Below are 24,280 nucleotides of genomic sequence, written 5' to 3' on the forward strand. Positions count from 1 at the left end.
TGGAGGTAGAGAGGGCAAAAAATGGTGGGATTCTGGATTAATTTTAAAGGGATGTTAGCCAACATGATGGGCAGCTGTGTTGCATATGAGGAAGAGACAAAAGAAGGAGTCAAATATGACTCCAAGACTTATGCCTCAGCAACTGAAACAATGGAATTGCCTGAGCTAGAGAACATTATGTTGAAGGGTGGGTTGAGGAAGTGAAAGCATAGGTTTAAGTCAGTGTAGCACATGGAAATTATGTTATAGAACGTTAGGCAGAAAGGGACTAAATAGGACAGTGGGTAAGTATATCGGAAGGGATTAAACAGTAAGTGCTAGATTGAGCCTCTAGGAATAACTCCTAAAACCACTGGGAGATTACCTAAATAAAGTTGCTGTTAGGAAATATTCTTTTCTCAAGAATCAGTGGAATAAAAATCCTGCCTCTATTTCAATCAGCACAACCACGTCTAGATACCAAGGAAGCTGGAGAATGGACATCCTTAGATGCAAAGCAGTGATTAGGAAGCCAGACGGAGAAGCCATCGCCAGTGTTGCTGACCTTCCCACAGTATTCCACACTAATGAAGATGAAGAAGAGCATATTGCAGGCAAGAATAACATGTTTTAATAACCCTCAGTGGAAACAGAAACAGCAAACAAAGGAGTAAAAAATGGCCTGAATTATCAAAAATTGTTTTGTACTCAGGCACCTAACAATCTCCAGCTTTTCACTTTCCCAACTAGAAAAAAAATGATCACATGAAGTTGTAGGAATCAACGCAGACTATTAGCACCATGTGGTTGTCAAGTGCAATGAAATATGTAATATTTGGAACATGTTAAATTTGCAGTGACTATTTGATACCCTTTGGAGATTTAAAATAGAGCTTACTGTACAAATCTGATAATCAAGAAATGGAAGAAATCAAGGAATATATTAGGGAAAGATAATTTGTAGGTGATGTTGTGAGACAGGATAAAGTGATGGGAAAGAACAAACTTGGGTAAGAGACAAGCTGAACCTCCCATTATTGTATTTCCCAAATGCTCAGACTGTTTTCACCTTATATTCTAATTAGTAATTGATTTTGAAACCATGTTCCCTAGTGCCACGATGCACAGAGGAAAAAAATACCAGACACAATAAAGAGAGTACATTTAACAAAGATAATACAGATATAAAACTGTTAACATCAGAGAGAAAACTGTCACCTCATACTAACAATCTAAACATATTACTCAGGAGAAAATCAAAGTCTTCTATAGAAATCAATTCATAAAAGTTACACTTTTAGTCAATTTGTTCATGGAGGGTATGATTTGATAAATATTTCTGTATTAGTTATTTCTGCGTTACAAATTACCCCAAAATTTAGTGGTTTAAAATAACAAACATTTATTTTCCCTCATTTTCTGTGAGTTGGGGGCAACTTAGCTGGGTAGTTCTGGCCCAGAGTTTCTCATGAGATTGTAGTCAGGTTCTTGGTCAGGACTGTAGTCCTATCTGAAGGCACAAATGGGAAGGATATTCTTACAAGCTGAGTCATTTCATTGATGGCAGTTCTCAGTTCCTTGATGGCTATTAGCTGGAAACTTCAGTTCCTTGATATACGGGGGTCTCCATATGGCTGCTCATAACATAGCAGCTTGTTTCCCCAGAGTGAATTATCCAATAGAAAGAGAGAACACCAACTTGTCCAAGAGAAAAACTGCAGTCCTTTATAACCTAATCTGGAGGGATATACATTATTTATCTCATTTCTATTGATCACACAGACATTCCTGGCACAATGGGGGAGGGGACCACTCAAAGGTGTAAATACCAAGAGTCAGGGAACAACAGGGATCCTCTTGGAGGCTGGCTACTACAACCTTTTTTGACCTTGTGCAATTGTGGGAACTTGTTAAGCTGTCTAACAAGACTGTCATCTTCAGTTTGATGTTTGCTAGAGTTTGAAGTCCTCAGAGCAGTCACTTTGGAAGGGAAAACGGCTGTAAAATGGGAGAGATTAAGCACAAGCTGGAACCCATGAGGAAGGACTCAAACTTACATTAGTTCTTAGTGCCTCTAACATTGGTGGTCTCAGTGTCCTCAGAAGCCCAGGCCCTTTGTCACAGAGCTAGGAACATACACTTGGTTCAACTTCATCCAAAGTTGAAGATGATCTCAGGGAAGTTGGAGTAGTTGCAGGCCTAGCTGCTGCCAGCATATAATGGACAATGTGTGTAGGCTACTAAGTAGGTCTTGCTTCACTTCTGCCTTTCAAATCTCCCACAGGAATCTCTCTGGTGGACCATTCCAACAAAAACATGCAGAGAAGGGAATTCTGGGAAATGTAGTTTGGTCCAGAAAAGTTATCACACTAAAAACCCACCACAGATCATAACAGAAGAAGCAACAACAGTAATTTGGAAAGCATACAGGAGATTCTAGGCTAAATAAGAATATTTTTTGTAGTCACTCCGATTAAGAGGTTTACCCTGTTTCCTTTTTAAGAAGCAATTTATAACAAATGTTCTCATTGCATGTTTTGTATTTCTTCTTATTATTAATTTTAGATTGTAATGTCTCTCTTTTTTGAGGTTTAATTGACATATTATATTTCAGGTGTATAGCAATGATTTAATATTTGTATATATTATGAAATAAACACCACAAGTCTAGTTAACATCCATCACCAAACACGGTTACATTTTTTTTTTTTTTTCTAGTTGTCCCTTACTGATGCTGTCATGAGACCTCTACTGGATGTGTCTTGGACAATATCTTGGTTTGAACTGAGGAAATGCTGGGCAGTGGTTGTTGGGGGGATGGGGGTGGCTCTTCCCTACCAAGGGCAAGTAACTAGGCACTTGACAGGCACAGCCACATTCCCAGCATCCTCATCCCCTGCAACAGAAACCCCCACCCCACCCCAAGAGCTCTGGACATGCATGCAGCACACTTCCAAACTGACCTCTCCTTTACCATCTTGGAAGATGGGGGAGTTAGCTCCTGATCACGTGAACATGGTACCTCAACCCTCCCCCCGCCACTCTCCATAAGAAGAGAGACAACTCAGCTGGGCAAGACACAAAGTGGCTCTCCTGTCCCGTAGTTCCTTCCTCAGCTCCAGTGGGCCAAACTCTTGCTACCCCAGGGCCCTCCAGGATGCTTAGTTGTATTGAGGTTTTTAAAAATATATATTATGTACTTTGAGACGATAATGTGTGCGTGGCAGGGTGGCCCAGCCAGGGCTGAGGGAAGAGGACTGTCTATGTCATATATTCCCAGGCTGGGGGCCAGTGACAGCTGGAGTCTCCTGCCTGTTTCCCAGTCCATCAGATCTCTTGGCCCTTTAGACAACATTCATTATGTCAGTGTTAATGATTTTGTTTCGTGGGGTATTTTTTTTGAACCTTTATTCATTATTTTTCCTTATTATTACATATATAATTTATATATTATATATTACATTAAGTTATTATATTATAATATGGTGTTTGTTATACTATATAATGTATATATATTGTATATGTATATAATAATATATACATAATATTTAGACTATTGATGACAAATATTTTCCTGAATTAAAGGTGTTTTTGTAGGTACTGTAATACACAGATGCCTGGAAGATATGTATCATAACTCAGCATTACAGCCCATATTTCAATATCCACAGTGGCAGTAAACAGGTAATCAAACCCTCATGTCTTCACCCCCAGCATCCAATTTTAACAAGGTTTATTTCTGTCCAAGTGGGCAGTGTGTGATGTAGACTTTTAATTATTTTTATCCCTTAACTCTTTACAAAGTGATGTGAATATAAATATTCATATTTATTAATTTTGGTTTTTAAAGAAGAGCTAAAATGGATTATGATAGGGAGACTCATATATGTCTATGTGCTTCATTTTGTCTCTTTTAACTTTCCTAATGTATTTGGGGAGTTGAGACTGTGGGAGGATGTTACCCCATAGCACTAAAACTATGCAATTGAATAGGTGGGTAGAGCTGAGGGGGAAGAGTAGGAGAAATCAAAAAAGGAATCCTCAAGTTAAAGTCACCTTCGTTTTATTCTCTTAGAGTGTCTACACTGTCTAAAGCTTTGAATAAGTGTAGAGGAGAAAGGGAAAGCATGTGAAATAAATTATACAGTAACTTAAATGTTCAAGTACAGACTAATGGTATCAAAAAATTCTTTTACTATTATTTCCCTCTATGAAAAGTCAGTCGCTATTTTACATATCTTCCACTTCCTTGTGTAGAAATACTCCAGATCAATGGGCATAATTCACAGTCAAATGAGAAATGGCAAAGTGCTTTTCTGTTAGATAACTTTCTTCTTAATGTTTTCTTATGGGTTCTATATTCCAACTGCACACAGAGAATTAAAACATTCATTATAGGTGTCAGTTAACATTTTATTTTGGCTACTAAAGACATTTGTAAAGAATAAGATCCCTGAAATATGCCTGAAATAATTGGTTTGACACATCAGAGAAAAGTATGGGCCTTAGAAATATGTCTGAATTAGGCATCACTCGATGTGTTAATCCTAATTGGTTCACCTCCTGCTGCTACTTACAGGCTTTAGAGTTTCCTAAATTTCAGCAACTTTTTAAAAAGTTTAAAAGGGTTTTCAAATGTAAATATTCTTCTTTACTTGGTAACTTGTTTCTGGGAGAAACATGCTCACATTTCAGGTTTAGCACAATAAGGAGAAAGAGCGAGAGCATCTCTGAAAGAATAATTATCAGACAATCCTGTGTAAAAGGCGTTATCCTGTTACCATACACATGGAACAGGATGGATAATACCCTTCCTGTTTTCCTTTTATGGCTGCAAAGAGCATACTGTATTTTATTTCTTTCCTGTATATTATGAAATATTCCAAATGTACATAAAGAATTAAGCACTATATAAGAATAACACTCTTTACAGTCTTTTTATATAATTCTATGATATGGAGAATCGTAACAGATAAAAATTGGGCTTGAAATGAGAAGGGTGAATATAGGCATAGCGTAAAAGACAAAATGCTAAGTTGATGCAATTTCTTTGGCATATTTTGCATTTGCTGTATCTATGGAATATCTGTGAATTAACATACCTAAGAATATCAGAAGTTTATTTAAAATATATTCTGTTGCCTAAATGCAACCATGTTGAAATAGACCAAAGAAAAAGAAAGAAGCCTGTCTATCATTTCTTGAAAGAGCCAAATCTACTCATCTTTATTCAGGCAGATTCAATATTTGTTTAATGTATGCTTCCTGCAAGCACATAATATTGAATAAATTAGCCTCTATCCCTTGATGAGGATCTATCACTCTACAGGACCATATGAAACATATCTCAGTACACCATGTATTGGTGCTACTAAATCTAATTCCACTTATATTTGACATGTTCTTGTTACCTACAAAAATACTGTACTCAGTGCTTTGTTCCTATTTTCTTTATTATTCAGCATTTGCTACTATGGTCTACTAAATGTTGGAAATGTAAAATGTAAAATATAAATACAAAATTATTCTAAGAGCTAATCTAGATTCTGACAAGAGTCCACATTAGTTATGGTTTCATCCTCAGGGTTGTAGGAAATCAGTAATTTGTAACCTCCCCATTCATGAACCTATTTTATTCTATGCAACACTCATCAATTTGCATCTGATGCTTTAATCACTTATGTTTTTCTACCATCATTCTATGAACTCCAGTTCTATAAGCCAAAGACACGGCAAAGGTCTCCTTGGAGAAATTACCTTAACTAATTCCTTCTAAATTGATTTTTACTGTCCAGATTCTCAGTTAACAGGCCAAGTGGCTGTCTAGCTTGCTTTAACTGCTGACTTTCCAAAATGATTCTAAATAAGATGCAATAATTATGGACTCAATGCCTTGGACAGAAGCTAGGTTGGGCCACCCCCTAAAAAGATCAGGCTGGGGCTTCCCTGGTGGCGCAGTGGTTGAGAGTCTGCCTGCCAATGCGGGGGACACGGGTTCGAGCCCTGGTCTGGGAAGATCCCACATGCCACGGAGCAACTGGGCCCGTGAGCCACAATTGCTGAGCCTGCGCGTCTGGAGCCTGTGCTCTGCCACAAGAGAGGCCGCGATAGTGAGAGGCCCGCGCACCGCGATGAAGAGTGGCCCCCGCTGGCCGCAAGTGGAGAAAGCCCTCGCACAGAAACGAAGATCCAACACAGCCAAAAAATAAATAAAATAAATAATAAAAAAAAAAAAAAAAAAAAAAAAAAGATCAGGCTGGTTCATGCTAATATTATCTAAATGGATTTAAAGAGCAAAGTACCAGGGTTTCCACTGTTACTGTTTTTCCCTATGCTGACTATAGGCAGTTCTCTCACAAAACATGTAGATCTACCATCCTTGGCTGTAGGATTCAATATGCCTTTCTCTGCAATGTGTGATACATGTGAGAAGTTGGCTACAGATTAAAGAGGTACAGGCAATAGCAATTGCAATAGAGGAAATGATTTAAGAACAGGCAAAACATCCTCTTTTGATTGTTTTACTCTTAGAAAGTTAACATATAAATACATTTCACATTTCTAAAAAAAAAAAGAAAACAAAAAACAAATACGAAGATATTTATAATAAAAGCTAACTTTAACAAGCTCTATTATTTACTATCCCTCAGAAATGTTCACAAACTTTACTTTGATCTAGCAAAGAACAAAGGCATTACTAAATAAGCACTGAAATGTGAAAAGCACATGAAATTGATGTTCTCATAGCCTGGATAATAGTGATCATTTCCTTGTCAATTTCCTCAGAGCCTCTCCTTGATAGTCTGTGAAATCTCTGCAGGTAAATTCGGTTTTAACATTAGCTCTGTTCCTGGATCTTCAGCATCACCAGCCCCCCAATATGCCTTGAAAACACACACACACACACACACACACACACACACTGGCTAAGATCATTCAAAACATATCAAGCATAGACATAGAAATTGAGAGCCTCTTATGATGCAGATGGGCTCATGTGCCGAGTTAAGATCATCAATAAAATTCCAAGACTTTACTTGGGGTGGAAAAAGGTTAACAATTATATCAGTTATTTTGTATAAAATCAGTAACCATGACTTCAAGTAGAAAGTTTAAAGATTCTCAAATTAGAGAATAATCCTCCATTTCAGACAAGCTTAAAAAATGATATGACTGTTAGAAGTACCATTTTAAAAGTTGAAAACAATAACTCAAGAACTTTTAAGTCCAATCCAGTAGCCACTAGTTATGGGTGTCTGTTTAAACTTATCTTTTAAATAAAATTAAAAACTTAATTCCTCTGTCACACTAGTCACATTTCAACTGTTCAATATTTACATGTAACTAGTGGCTACATATAGGAAAGCAGAGGTATAGAACATTTCCATCACCACAAACAGTTGCATTGGACAGCATTGCTCTAGAAAATTAATTTAAAAAAACAAACATAGAGCCAAATCTTCCAAATACCTAGCATCAAGAATGAAGTTGTAAGCCCGAGAGTGGAATAGAGTGAAATATCAGTTCTAAAATCTAATTATTAGAAGTTTAGGCTGAATAGCTGAGATGCTCAAAGCTGGTATAGCTGGAAGTTTCTTTGTGGTATTAGTTCATGGTTTGTGTTCCTACTGTCTTTGGCACCAACATCCTTGAGAGGGAGGCTAAATATCCCACAGTAAGCAAGTGGCATTTCTTATCATTTGTGAACTCAGGAAAAAAGAGAGAAGAGAATAAAAGCTTTGCAACACCCCATCAAAAAGCCTAACATAATAAATTATTTGGTAGCATAATAAAACTGTAAAATGTAATTTTCTCACGTAAGTAGCAATAGAAGCACTGGAAATATAGAGTCTGTTTAAGAAGACAGTAGTCATTTTATGAGAACCAATAAAGACAATTTTTAGAACCATGTAAAGAAGAATAAGGATTGAAACAGGTCTAGTAAACTATGTAATAACAAACTGCTAATATATATTGAGATCTTACAATGTCCTATGTCATTTACCTTTTACAATGATCTGCAAAGTAGGCACAATTATTATTTGCATTTTAAAGGGGAGAAAGTAAATAATAAAATTAAGTAACTTGCCCAATAAAAAATAGTTAAAGAGTGGGATTAAAAGCCAAATATGACTCCAGAGAAATAACTAATGTCCCAATTTTGCTCACAATAAAATTTTTGCTACCAATTATTGCACTATGCTGAAAATAATTACTCAAATATAAGCTATACAGCTCTGAGACTTATTCAGCTTTATTCATCTCTTTATATACATAATCATTAGTGTGCTCTGGACTTCATGTGTGAGATTATTTGACCTCTTTTTGTGAACCAAAATATGGTATTTTCAGGACTTTCTAAAATCTCAGAACTTCAAAAGTTCTACATTTTCTCATCCATGAATTAATCTACCATAGTGATTTATAGAACCCAGTCCTTATCACTTTATTTGAATTATCTAACATTAAGATGTTTTTGTCTTAATTTTTGCTTACTATTCCAACATCATACAAACATATTCTACCATTTTCAAAGTAACTACAGAAATCCAAAGCATCTTCCTCATTCTTACGCACCCTTTTTTCATTCCTTTAGAGCCAATTGTTTTAACTTCTTTATTAAGTATGACTGACATACAAAAAGTTGTACATATTTAATGTGTACAACTTGATGAGTTTGGAGATAAACGAAACCATCACCACAATCTATGCCATAAACATGTCCATCACTTCCAAAAGTTTCCTCACACCCTCTTTACTTATTATTATTTTGTGATAAGAACACTTCACGTAAGCTCTGTCCTCTTAGAGATGTTTTTTAAGTATACAATACCTTAATGTGAACTTTAGGAACTATGCTGTGCAGCAGACCTCTAGGACTTACTCATCCTGCATAACTGAAACTTGGTATTAGTCAAAAGGTAGAGCCAATTTTCTTGAAGGTGTTGCTGGTGTTTTTCTCACTGCTATTCACTCCTTAATCCACAGCAGCATGGCTTCCAGTCAACATGCTATAAAATGCACTTTGTCCAAGCTACTAATAATAGCATACATGTAAAAAAAAGTGACCTAATATTATATTATGTCACCTAATATTAGACATTATATTATGTTGCTCTTTTATGAAACTCTTTTCTCCATTAGGTTCAGTGATATAAATGATCAACTAAATATTCCGGTACACTTGATTTCCAAAGTAATGCATCTCACAATTTTAATAATAAAATCTGACCCTCTCATGATTGTCTTTATGTCACAGTTCATTTACCATGAACTCACATAAGGTTTTGAATCGACCTTTACTTTTCTCCTTCTCTCCTGTAATTCCTCATATATACTCATTTTCTGAGTATCATCAATGCTATGTCTACAATATCTGAAGAATTTGTGCCCTTTCATCTTCTCTCTGTTGCAGTCTAGTTAGTTATGTCTATAAATAAATTTAGACTAGATTATTGAACTTCTTCACATCCAACATATTCCACACATCTACCAGAATTTTCTTAAACAACAATTATAAATGTGCCACTCATTTGCTTAAAATATTTTGCTAATAGGTCCATTAGTTTCAGGATAAATCTAAGTGATCAACTTGACATTTAAGACACTTTATAAATTGGCCCAAGTCTACTCAATTCATTAAGTTTTCTGTCTTGATATTACACCAGTAACCTAGTATCCATGATCTACAAGCACTGAATTATTTACACTTCCTAATATTGGCAATGCTTGACCTCTCCATTCTGCTCTTGATGTAATTTGTTGTCTGTCTTCCTGAGATTTCTCTTCTTCCTCATCTTGTTTATTTGTTAAACATTTATTGGCGCAAAATGCTATTCAGATTTGACTTGTCTTGGAAGCCTACAAACTTCCTAATTTGAGTCAAGAAATGTCCACGTGTATTTCCAGTTTAACTGTATTATTTGCTTATTTCTGCCATAATACTTACACAATATATTGAATTCACTTCTTAACCACCTATCTCCTTAGATAGACCAGTATCAGGACAAGAAATGTATATTAATTGGTCTTGATATCAAACAAATTCAATATGTGAGATATTTTGAGTTTAATATTATTATTTTTTTTTTTTTAATTTTTTTTATTTATTTATTTATTTTTGGCTGTGCTGGGTCTTCGGTTCGTGCGAGGGCTTTCTCTAGTTGCGGCAAGTGGGGGCCACTCTTCATCGCGGTGCGGGGACCGCTCTTCATCGCGGTGCGCGGGCCTTTCACTATCGCGGCCCCTCCCGTTGCGGGGCACAGGCTCCAGACGCGCAGGCTCAGCAGCTGTGGCTCACGGGCCCAGCTGCTCCGTGGCATGTGGGATCTTCCCAGACCAGGGCTCGAACCCGTGTCTCCTGCATTAGCAGGCAGATTCTCAACCACTGCGCCACCAGGGAAGCCCGAGTTTAATATTATTTGGGCAATTGTGTAAACTAGTTTCTTGAGCATGTGTATACAAGTTGGGATGAAATTAGAGCAGAAATGTATAGCTTTCTAAAGAGTAATTTGAGAAAAACAATGACAAAATTTAAAGCTAATTATCCTACTTAAGAAGATTAAAAAAATAGCAAAATAAACCCAAAGAACGTGTTAAGAGGAGTTAATAAAAACAAAATCTGAAATCAGTGAATTTGGGAAACAAAATATAACAGAAAGGATGTACAAAGATAAAGTTATTCTTAGAAAGATCTAACCAAAAAATATATTTCTGATTAGCCTTAACAAGAAGAGGAGAAAGGGCAGAAGTAATGTTAAGAATGAAAAGTTAATATAGTTACATATAAAGAAGAGACTTTAAAACAAAATACTGTAAAGGTAATGCCAGTAAATTAGAAAATCCTAAAAAAAACTTAACCTACCAAATTTGGCTCACACAGAAAGAAAAAGCATAATTACTCCCTTAAACCAATACATTAATGCAATTAAGCAGTTGTTACAATTTTTTCCCAAAGAAAATTTTGACACCATTTGATTATCTATACAAGTTCTACCTAAATGTCAAGAAACATACTATTCCTATCTTATAGAAACTTTTCCAGAAACATTTTCTAAAAATATTTCTAATAGGAAAATAAGGAATACTGTCCATCTCATTCACTAAAGACAGCATAAGTTTGATCCTAAAACAAGCAAGAGTAATATAAGAAAGGAAAATTAAATTCTATGTTGCTTATTAGCATGACTATAAAGGCTAAAGGCATATTAGAGAACCAAATGCAAGCATACAATGCTAGGTTTTTTCTTGTCAATAAAAGATAACTCAATAAATTACAAAAAATATTGTCATTCACTTCTTTAAGAAAAAAGTCATATTATCTCAATAGATACAGATAGAATCTTTGATAGCATTCAACATAATTGCATGACAAAAATTCTTTATAATTTAAGAATTAAAAAGAATTTTCTTTACCCAATAAATGGCAACAAAAATAGACCTACTAAAAACATCATCCAAAACAATAAAATGATGGACTCATTCTCCTCAAAATCAGGAAAAAGGAAAAGAAATTCATAATCACCAAGTCCATTTAACATGCTGGATAATAAAATAAGTGCAATAAATTAAGAGAAAAAAGGCTAGAAAGTGAAAAAATCTCATAATTTGAAGATTGTTTACCTAAATAGGTCAAAATAAACTATGAGAAACAGTAGAAAAGTTTAACAAGGTAGTAAGAGATCAATATTCAAAACTCTTTTCCTTGAGCTCATCTAGCATTATTTTTCTCCTCCCCCATTCTTTTCCAGTCATATTTGCCTCCCTCTTGTCCCACAAATGTGCTAAGCCCATTCCCACATCAACATCTTTGTATATACTTTTGACTCCATCTTGGTATGCTCTAGATTCTACATGGTTCCTGTTCCTGCTTCCACTCTCTACAGGTCTTTACTAAAATACCTCCTTCCCAGTGAAGTCTCCCTGGTCATCCTACCTACCATGGCTGCCCTGACTCCACCATCTATTAGGAGACAGTTCTCCATGGGCTTTTCATATCTCTTTGCAAGTTGTGACAGGGGCACAAAGTGATTTTGTTCCAGACTACTTTTGCAAGTAGTAGCAAAACTACTTTTGCTGTTCACTGTATAGTGAACAGCCTTGGAAGATATAGTGCCTCCTTTCAGAGTGAAGGACAGATTTGCTTACAGCCTTGGAGGATATATGATTCACTAAGAAATAAAATGCAGAAATACATACACTACCTCTATTAATGAATTTTACATGTGTAGTATCTACCTTAGTTACATCTCTTTCAAATGTTGCCATCCTGCCTTATACACCAGGCTGTGAATTTGACTCTACTATTTTCTGTGGGTTTCACATACCTTTTCCCACTTTGGACATGTACTTTGGACATGGCATTCCACATCTCATATGGCTTCACTTCTTGACCTACTCTGTTTCTCACTGAGAGTTATCTCTTTTCCCCCTTCCTAACTCCAAACTCTGAATTAAAATTACCCACCCATTAATGGGCAGAGTAGAACAATCACAGGCTTACCCTAGCCCTATAAGTGTTGATGGCCTATATAACAGCAAGGAGGGAAAGCTTGTACACCTTGAAGATAGAAAGATTCTCGAAAGAGGAAAAGGGCATGTATAATGGACACCACCAAAATTTACTATTTAGATAATTCAATTATGGCAAGTATTGAGGTGTATGTGAAAGAGAAGGAAAAAGATCCCATGAAACCCAGAGACCAAGAGGATGGTGAGTCTTCAGTGTGGCATTGGAGTTAGTGTTTGAATCTGCTTTATTTACCAGTTCATGTTTTAAGACTGTGGATGATATAAACACTGCCTGTTCTTCTTAGCATCTCCAACAACATCCATCCTAGAAATTATTGCACTCAGCTTATTTGTACAACATGCACTTAGCAAAGAATGGGTGGTTTGATCAACTAATAAATTAATTTTGAACATAATTATCAATTTTATATTATTTTTACTCAAAACTACATTAGCTTACCCCTTAGATTTAATTTGGATAACTTTAATTTTAACTAAAAATTTTTGTCTTATCATATTTATTCAGATTCTTGAAGTATTATTAAATGCACATGGAGTTGATTTAGTTTGGATCTTTTGTCCCAACATCTTTTCTCAATTTTAATCTGGCATGTATTTATCAGTGGAACTTTCAAACCTTAAATTAGATTTAGTTTACATGTCATTCTTAGGAATGTTATTGAATTCTCAATTTTAGTCTTAACTTTTATAGGCTGAAACTTTCTGATAACATGTGAGGTGTTTGTACAACTTTCAATCCATATATATTTTCTTGATACTTTGATAAAATAATAGATATCATCTTGTTTAAAATTATTTTTTAGTCCATTTTCATTCAGATGATAAAAACTTTCAAGAGTTTTAGCTTATTTAAGATAAGTTTGTTTAGAACATGTGTCAATTGACTTTTCTTGCTCTCCATAAGCAGATAGATATAGCACAGTTTAAAAAGAAGGGAAAATATATTAATAAATCATCTAATATTAAACAACTTGACAGTAGTTATGAATTCAGTTGTTACAATGGACAGAGTCAATATCTGAGGGCAGAGATTATCAGGAAAATGACTCATTATTAGATATCACTTATAAATTAAGCTCACTGGTCAGAGAAAGTGTTAAAATCTCAGGGCTATGAGACTCAAGAAATTCTAAATGGAAACAATAAGATTATGTTTAATATATTTATAAATATTCTATCTTCCAAGAAATAGACAGATTGAAGTAAGTACTACTAGGATTTAACCTCAAATAATGTATTATGCAATGATTCAAATGTTTACTGTAGGTCTGAGCTTTAGAGTACTATTCCTAATTAGTTTCTCCATTTTACACATTCATGAAATTCATATTCAGAAACTGTTATTAAAAGTACCAGCTACACATAATCTAAAGTCTGAGCTTCAAACCCGTACATATACCTGAGGGTTTATTTAATGTCATATGAGTTTAGAGCAGTAAAATACATTTCAGTAATCATGACTGTTATTAACTCCAAACATATCTGATTAGAAGTCCCATTAAATAGTGTCTCTGCAATCACTGTTCAATGAAGGAATGCTAGTTCAATGTGGGCAGGATATTTGTGTTTCACTACTATACAACCAAAAACTAATACAACATTGCAGTAAGGTATATACTAAGACATACCTGAATGAATTGGTGAAAAAAGGAAAATTGAGAGTGAAGCTACCAAAAGAGTTACAACTATTCTATTGGAAAAGAGAAAAATCACCCTTAACCATTGTATTTTTTGTATTAAATATATCTATATTCATGTAACACTGCTGCACTTAATGGTTCAAGAGCATGATTTTGAACTCAAAGACATCAAACTTTAACATATTACTCTCTACATGAACTACGTACTCTGGTATTATTCAAACTAGGAGTGAAAAATTGAATTATATATTGTTTTTGTATTGGACCTTCTTATTTATTCAACATAAAAATAATTTCATTTTATCTCTAAGGCAAATAGTTTTATGCAAACTGTATATTTATTGCCATTTTTGGACTACAGATTTAAGTACTGATTTTGATAAATATTGACTTAGAAAATTGATATTTACATATGATGTTGGGGTATGTTCAGCATTATATAAACACTTAATTGCAGTACAGCTTGTTTAGAATTAGACGATTGAGAGGATATTTTATAAAATAATGGAACTTCTCATCTTAGGTGCCAGCAAGTTAGCATCTCTGATTCCTTCTCTTTCACTGAAAATACTTTAGAATCACAGAAAGAAATGGAAAGATGTAGTAATCCTGGGCACCGAGACTGCTGACCAATATTCCCATGACAGAACCTTGGAGAAATTTTCAGAAACTAAATTATTGATGACACTGTATAAAAGAAAAGCAGAACCATGTAGGGAAGAAACTGGACAGCCCTACCCCACTGTCCCTACTCCCAGAAAAACAAAGAAATGACCATTCTTACCAAATTGGTCCTATTCTCTGAGAATAACAATGTCATTTCTAATATTCTTTTTCTTTATAGAAAAAGAATAGACAACAGCTCTCATTAATCCCTCTTTACATAGCCATAGATTAGCAATTACCCACCACATCTAGATGTAATCTAAACATAGCTAATTTTATATAAATTCAAATGCACAAATATATATTGAACATTAACTATGTGTTGTGATCATAAAACAATAGGCTTTACCCATAGGAAAATGATAGTTGTGTTAACAAAACACGGAGATATATGTGTGGCTTTTCTACTACTCTTTCTAATGAATTCCTGGGAGAGATATGGGTGATTTTTACCAAAAATACTAAATGAATTATAATATAAATAAACGGATAAATAAGTAAATAGAAGAACACTCAATATGGTAGGTTGTGGTAAGGATGAGGGTATGTAAACAAGAATGAGAAGCAACCATGTTTTAATTACTGGATTGGCCAAAATGTCTTACTTAATTTTACAGAAAATGCTGTAAATTATTACAGTAATATTTAATTAATTAATAATTAATGATGTTAAAATACTGATAATTAATAAAGAATGGGATTTTAAAAAACCTCAGTCCTAAGATTAACATTCAAATATTTCTTTAAGTCAGTTAAGTATTTAGGAACAGTGTGTCCACTGAAGTTTACCTTTCAGGAGAGTTTCTCTTAACATAAAGTCATAAAGGATTCTCCAGATTTTACCACTGAATAGTGTTATTCAGTTTTGTTTTTCCTTGAAGAGAGTAATGTGATTTTGAAAGGACAAAGATAGTTTTTCTACATCACATGAGAAAATATATTACTTGAACACTTAAAAGATGTTTTATATGATACTTTCTAATTATTGACATTTTAAAAACATCTCTAGTAATTCTGTTCACAATATAATTTCCATTTTTTCAATGAAAATACTTTAGGAATGGCATTCAAAAAGTCAATTAACTGTAGTCTACACTAAATTCAGACTACTTATTGACCCTTACTTGACATCTCTTTGCTATTACATCTGTAGGTGATGTGTAACTTTTTGGTTTCATTGAGATACATTATAATATGTTTTGACATCTGACTTCTAGTAAGAATTCTCTTTCCTTTTCCAAGCAAGATAAACAAAAAGGAAACATGGCAACACAAAACAAAATATAGAATCTTATTATATCATCCAAAATAGAGGTTTAAAACACCATTTTTCTTAGTTGTCTTTCCAATGCTTTTTTACTTTGTAATAAAGCATTAAATACACCTGAAACATATATAATTTTCTTTATTATCATATCTGATATAATAATAACCTTATTTCTTTCACAGATAATATATCTATTGTAAAAGAGGAAATATCCTCTGTGTTACCTTGTCAGTGTATCAAACTAAACGTTAACAATAATCCATTTTCTTTACCTGAGAGAGAAAATGCCATTTTGCTAGAATGTACAATGGTACAATGATGTTACAATGATAATACAACATGTTTAATTGTCTTTAATGAAAAGCCAACAATATTATTGGAGTATAAAATTGAGAGAATTTGTCTGTATGTATGCCATTTGAGCCTGTAATACAGGAAAGATTTCAAAAATGTGAGACAGTAAGTAGACTGTATTGTTGAAGTGATGAAAAACTGAAAAATTCAGTGGAGTGTCCAAAACTGCCAGCTGGAAAGGAGACAGAAGGATATCAACAGTCTGCATTCAGAAGGAATCCTGATGTGTTGATGTAATAGCCTGATAATGAGATGATTTGCCTGCCACTACTTACAAAGAACTCTTTGACTCTTTGAAGTGGGATGCTTTGGAGATCACATAAACATGGCCTAACATAAAAATTGTGTCTTTAAGTGTATTGTATTTTCTCTATAAACATGAATTCAAATAAATCAGTTACTAAGTTTTATGTATTTATTTTACATATTAGAATTGAAGATTGTTTAATATCTGCTAGTTGCTCTGCATTCAAATCAAACTGCACTTAGAAACACCCTTTGGGAAAACAACAATAACCCAAAACTGAGTAGCAACCCTGTCTAGACTCAAGTAAATACATTGTCACCCAATTTCATGAATGGATAATAGAGTACTTGTTAGAAGCATGTGATAGACACATCAGAGTATAACCTTGCCAGAACTGGAAAATGTAGACATAGCTGCCTCGAATCCTTTGAGGAGCTCAGTGAAATGTGAAGAAAAGTGGAATGAGAGAGAAAGAAAGAAGAAAAAGAAAATAAATTTCAAAATGAGAGAAGTTAGAAAATAATTAAGCCAAAATTATAAGATGTGACATATCCTCAAACTCTCTCAACATAGTATGTGATACACATTAGTGTCGTGAACCAATTATCCAATAAACCTAAGTGAAGATCTGCCATTACAATCCTGGCTCAGCCATGGACCAGCTGTGTGACACTGAACACGTTCCTAACATCTCAATATTGAACGACTAGTACATGTCAGGCCACGACACCAAGGGTACAGTAGTAAACAAGAGCAGGATAGTTCTAATGCTTTTGTACTTTACATATCTCTGTGGAAAGATCAACAACAAACAAAAACTTACAATGAAATAATTCCAGAGAATTCCAAATTCTGTAAATAAGAACAAAACTGGGTTGGCAGGGTGAAGAAGGGTAGTTTATTATCTGATTAAATGTTGTGTATCAGTTGTAATAAAGTGGGAATATGAATCAAAGTATCTCCGGAGGGGTCAATACTCTCCCAATAGCCATTCCAGATATGCCAAAATGTCTAAGTAGTAAGAAAATGTGACTCACTCCTGACTTCACACTCTCTAAATTTTAATTCCCCTCTAATAACTGAAATAATTTGAATCAATTTCAAAAAATTACTTGTTATTAATATAGGTTATCATTAATATATTTTAAATAATATTATTATTAATATTAATGGTATCAAGCACCCTAAATACTCTGGGATTTTCCCTTTGCAAACAGTTCCAATTCTGTTTTGACCACCAACCTAAATGCTGCTTTCCCCATGGTGTTCCTCTTGCAAAACAGCTCCAAGATGATAGAAAGACTATGAAATACAGAGTGTGCAGTGTATTGAATTATTTTTAATTCTCCAAAGAAATCTATTTTAGCATTTGCATCAATCACATTAGAAAATATTTAATAAATGATATTATCTATATTATTCTAAGGGAAGAACTGAATGAGGGTAATGTTATAATTCTGCTTATGGTAGTGAAAAGTGATATAATGGCCTTAAACACAGTGGAAATAAAATTAACATCCAGTGCATTGTATCCTTGTCACTTTAATTGTGATAATCTATCTAAAATGGTTATGCCTGACCCATACTAGTGTGCAATGATATGTTAGCCATTATTTTGACTAAAATACATTATATCTATTAGAGTTTATTTTAGGTGACCATTATTAGTTTATGTTTTCTACATTAAAAATTCTGGTTTTTGGAGGTATATGTTACATGTAAACAAGTGATAATTAGAACAAGACATACACTTGCCATAGTGACTTCCATCCCATCATAAAACTCACTTTCTTTGAGAAATGTCTTTTTTTATCAGTCCTAAATTTCTGTGTCACTTTTCTGGCATAGAAAACAAATGGAATAATCTATTTCACCTCTTTTTCCAAATTGAGTATGAAGGGATTTGACTATTTTATAATTACCTCTAAAGTTCTGTCCTCTAAAGTTCGGTCTGAATCTAACATTCTTTAGTTAACCTATCACTCAAACAGTAAAAATATCGGAAAAAAGCATTCTTAGAAAGGTCAGAGTATTTCTCCATATGTAAGTGATCCAGTATCACTTGTTTTCTTATACATTTAAACAAAATGCAATAATGGGGTAGTATCAGGGTGACTGAGTGGAGGTCTTTATAAGGCTATAGATTTGTAGAATATTTGAACTGTGCCATAGGGATAGTTTAATCCTTGATATGAAAAGGTAAGTATTTCCTACTCTCTCTATTTAAACATGGCTCAAAGAAAAATTGGAGGAGCGCCTACCCAAGATCAAGGACATGCTTCTGACCAAGCAGAGATTGGGACTGATTCCCACTGTGCTGGGACTGATTCCCCCAAATGACAAGGGGCACTTTCACTGTCATTGGTTATTGACCATCATGTGTGGTTAGAAATAAAAGTTTCATCCACAATGAGATACTGTTCCTGCAATGATGCTGGTGGGAAACGTCATCTCTATGGCTAATCTTGGAAACTCTTTCTTTTTGATATTATTTACAAGACAATCACTTTGAAGCTTTGTAAAAGTTCTATTTTTTGATATGTTCTATTATTCAGTTTCTTGTACTCAGGGACTAAATTGTGCTAAGCCCTGAGATTTTAGAATAATAATATCTGATTCTTGCACTTAAGAAATTTCGATGTTCCTAGGAAAAGCAGATCAAATACATACATTGTGATAATGATAAAATTGAAGAATGTACATATCTCAGTGATTATATAAAAGAAACAGCAGTTGACTAGATCCAAGAATGATGAAAAATTTTCAGTAACCAGATATTACCAATGAGTCTCACAGGATAAACCGGAGTTTACATGAGAAAGGGGAAAATGGAGTGTTATTTGAAGATGAGGATAGGGGTGAGAACAGTGGCCTGGTGGAGATTTCAGACAAAAGAAAGATCAGATGGGTAAGGCCATATGGCCAGTACAGGGAGCCTCAGAAAGTGCCCACTAGTTGATAAAAATTCAGTACACACAAATGCAATTTGTTTAATATGCAATGAAACATCTACCCTGAAATGATTGGCCTACTTAATATTTACTTTCAACTATGAAAAATACATTGGACAGAAATCCTTTTCCAAAGGTTGAAATTAATACTTCTAGAATATTAACAGATAATTCACTGTTTTTAAACACTAATAAACACCCAAACTAACCCCATATGTTTGAAATATTCCAAAAATGAACATAAAAGCAGTCAGTAAAATTCTTAGTAATAAAAGTGAAGAATATAGAAGGTCAAACAATACAGTGAAGAAAATGAGTTTTGGCATGGCCACCTTATATGTTGGCATTAAAAGCAAAAGAACACATTTCTAATCACTTTTGGTTATTTGGTTTTGGATATACAATTAAATAGAAACTACATGTTTCTAGGAGAAAATTTTATATGTGTGATGAGGATTTGGGGTATTGTTTTTATTTCTTTCTTTTGATCATTTACATTTTCTATTTTGCTCTCAGCATTTTTATTATTTCTGGATATATTGAGATCTAAAGAGGATGCTGCAATTAGTCAGCTTGTATGGCTTTTGATCTCCATAATTGGCCTCCCAGCAGTACTTTTTGCTATTTTAAACAATGTGGCTAATATAATATGCATGATGAAAATGTTAGTCCTATTGTTTTTGCAGCCTGTGATGTTTTCAAATCTATCAACAAGATAAAAACAAAGCTTGGACTCTGCCAGAATGAATGCCTAATAATAAAGTGTCCATATTTTGTTTTTCCCTCCATGAACAGATTTTATTACTAAACTCAGAACTCTCAGTTTTACAGCATCAACATACAACTGTCTACATGATTTACATTCTGACTAAGACCTCATGCGCATTGCTAAAGGCAATACCCCCCTTTTCCCCATCCCCACACAAAAAAGTGACAACATGGAGTATTTAATTCTGAAAGAAAGGCAAGTGTTTTTTTTTTTTTGGTAAGGTCACCTCCTAAGGAATACTAATATTCTTTCCAAGTAACATTCATAACTTTATGATGTGAAAGAAAGTGCAGAGACAGTTTCTTTTGGGGGAAAAAATGACATTATTATTAATGACTCATATATAATACACTAAAGATAAAATTTAAAATTGCCAATTGACAAATATTTTAACTCTACACTGTTCCCATTGGGCATACATGGTGGGAAAAAAAATGTTTCTTCTTCCTTGTATTAAAAATAACTTATTTTATAGAAGTGGATAAAATGTGTGGTTAGGGCTTGCCTACTTAATTTGACAATGTCAATTTTGATTTGCTTAGTATTATCCTAAATATATGTTAGCATTACCCTAAATATACACACACAAAGCAAAGGCGGTCCCATCAGAGGAGTTCATATCTTATATGAGAGTTCATAATATGTTCATATTAGACATATCAATTTATATGTCTAATAAAGTTAAGTTTTATTAAGCTTTAAAGGCAATTTGTTTAATAATTACATCCAGAAATTAGGAAAGAATGTGTTTGTTGAAACAACCTGGAGGACATTATGTGAAGTGAAATAAGCCAGACAAGAAAGAAAAAAAAACCCCATAATCTCACTCATCTGTGGAATCTTAAAAAGTCAAATACATAGAAGCAGAGTGTAGAATGGTGGTTACCAGTGGTGGGGAGGTGGGGGAAATGGGGAGGTGTTGGTCAAAGGGTGCAAAGTTGCAGTTATGCAGGATAAGTGAGTCTAAAGACATAAGGTAAGACATGAAGACTACAGTTAATAGTACTGTATGGTATACTGGACATTTGCTAAGAGAGTAGATTTTTGGTTCTCTGATCACGATAGTAACTATGTGAGGAGATGACATGTCAATTAGCTGAACTATAGTAATCATTTCATTATGTACATGTATATCAAAAGCTCAATGTTGTACACCATAAATATATACAGTTTTTATTTAAAAATAAAATAAAGTATATATATATATATATATATATATATATATATACACCTTGGATACATATATGTATATGGAATTAATATATACATATATTATACCAGTAATAATTATTATAATATTATAATGTACACTAATACTAATTACACATATATGTAATTAGTTTTTATCCCGTGTGACCATAAGGTGTTCAATATCAAATTTCTTACACAAAAATACCTTACACAAAAATAAACTCAAAATCGATTAAAGACCTAAATGTAAGGCTAGACACTATAAATCTCTTAGAGGAAAACATAGGCAAAACACTCTATGACATAAATCACAGCAAGATCCTTTTTGACCCACCTCCTAGAGAAATGGAAATAAAAACAAAAATAAACAAATGGGACCTAATGAAACTTCAAAGCTTTTGCACAGCAAAGGAAACCATAAACAAGACGAAAAGACAACCCTCAGAATGGGAGAAAATATTTGCAAATGAATCAACGGACAAAGGATTAATCTCCAAAATATATAAACAGCTCATTCAGCTCAATATTAAAGAAACAAACACCCCAATCCAAAAATGGGCAGAAGACCTAAATAGACATTTCTCCGAAGAAGACATACAGACGGCCACGAAGCACATGAAAAGATGCTCAACATCACTAATTATTAGAGAAATGCAAATCAAAACTACAATGAGGTATCACCTCACACCAGTTAGAATGGGCATCATCAGAAAATCTAGAAACAACAAATGCTGGAGAGGGTGTGGAGAAAAGGGAACCCTCTTGCACTGTTGGTGGGAATGTAAATTGATACAGCCACTATGGAGAACAATATGGAGGTTCCTTAAAAAACTAAAAATAGAATTACCATATGACCCAGCAATCCCACTACTGGGCATATACCCAGAGAAAACCGTAATTCAAAAAGACACATGCACCCGAATGTTCATTGCAGCACTATTTACAATAGCCAGGTCATGGAAGCAACCTAAATGCCCATCGACAGACGAATGGATAAAGAAGATGTGGCACATTTATACAATGGAATATTACTCAGCCATAAAAAGAAATGAAATGGAGGTATTTGTAATGAGGTGGATGGAGTTAGAGTCTGTTATACAGAGTGAAGTAAGTCAGAAAGAGAAAAACAAATACAGTATGCTAACACATATATACGGAATCTAAGGAAAAAAAAAAAAAAAGGCCATGAAGAACCTAGTGGCAAGACGGGAATAAGGACACAGACCTACTAGAGAATGGACTTGAGGATATGGGGAGGGGGTGGGGTGAGATGTGACAGGGTAAGAGAGTGTCATGGACATATATACACTGCCAAATGTAAAATAGATAGCTAGTGGGAAGCAGCCGCATAGCACAGGGAGATCAGCTCGGTGCTTTGTGACCACTTAGAGGGGTGGGATGGGGAGGGTGGGAGGGAGGGAGATGCAAGAGGGAAGAGATATGGGAACATATTGTATGTGTATAACTGATTCACTTTGTTATAAAGCAGAAGCTAACACACCATTGTAAGGCAATTATACTTCAATAAAGATGTTTAAAAAAAAAAAAGGAACGAAATTGAGTCATTTGTTGAGACGTGGATGGATCTAGAGACTGTCATACAGAGTGAAGTAAGTCAGAAAGAGAAAAACAAATACCGTATATTAACGCATGTATGTGGAACCTAGAAAAATGGTACAGAGGAGCCGGTTTGCAGGGCAGAAGTTGAGACACAGATGTAGAGAACAGACATATGGACACCAAGGGGGGAAAGCCGCGGTGGGGTGGGGATGGTGGTGTGCTGAATTGGGCGATTGGGATTGACATGTATACACTAATGTGTATAAAATTGATGACTAATAAGAACCTGCAGTATAAACAAACAAACAAAACAACTAATACTAAACTTTCATTGGGTTACTTGTATGGAAATATGTTAATATAAATGTTTCAGACATTACATGAAATTTCTAAAAATCTTATATGTTCTGGTATAATGTTATAAGTCATAATCCTAGTTATTATTTTAAAATGTATATCTCAGAAATAACTAATTTTCTTGTCAACTGCATTATTATGAACTTTCATCAAATCTTTAACCGTGGTCATTTTTAAGTCTTTTGTCATTTACAGACAGTTCTGGGTGTACTCTGATGCTTTTGTAAATATGTTCCTATAAAAGGGTTTCATCTTCAGGAAATTCATGGAAAAGACTCTGACAAGTACAGGTTTCTGGTAACTGACTGTACTGCTGAACTGAATGAATAAGCATGTTCAGAACACTAATGGAAAACTGATGAATTCATAAAAGTGCTAACAAAAGATCAAGATAAAAAAATTAATTACATGGGACTGAGTGAACTGATGAGGATGAGTATAATTTTTGTGACTTTTTGTTTGAACTTAAAAAAAGAAAAAATCCCACAAGGACTCAGAGGCAAAGAATATACAAATCAATTTTCACTGCAAAGTAAAGGAGCTGTTACAGTGGAGGATTACTGGACTGAATGTCAATATTATGACATAGTATGAGTGTGTTTCATGTTTGGTAATTGCAATCATTGTTGCTTTTGTTGTGGTCATCCATGTACAATGCTTGGTGTCAGTCTATTTATCTCTTGTAAAAATAAAATACAGTGTGTGTGTGTGTGTGTGTGTGTGTGTGTGAAAAAAAATTTCTACTGGATTGAGTTAACATTTTAATTA

Source organism: Balaenoptera acutorostrata, chromosome 18 (assembly GCF_949987535.1).
Source record: "Balaenoptera acutorostrata chromosome 18, mBalAcu1.1, whole genome shotgun sequence".
NCBI classification, from domain to species: Eukaryota; Metazoa; Chordata; class Mammalia; order Artiodactyla; family Balaenopteridae; genus Balaenoptera; species Balaenoptera acutorostrata.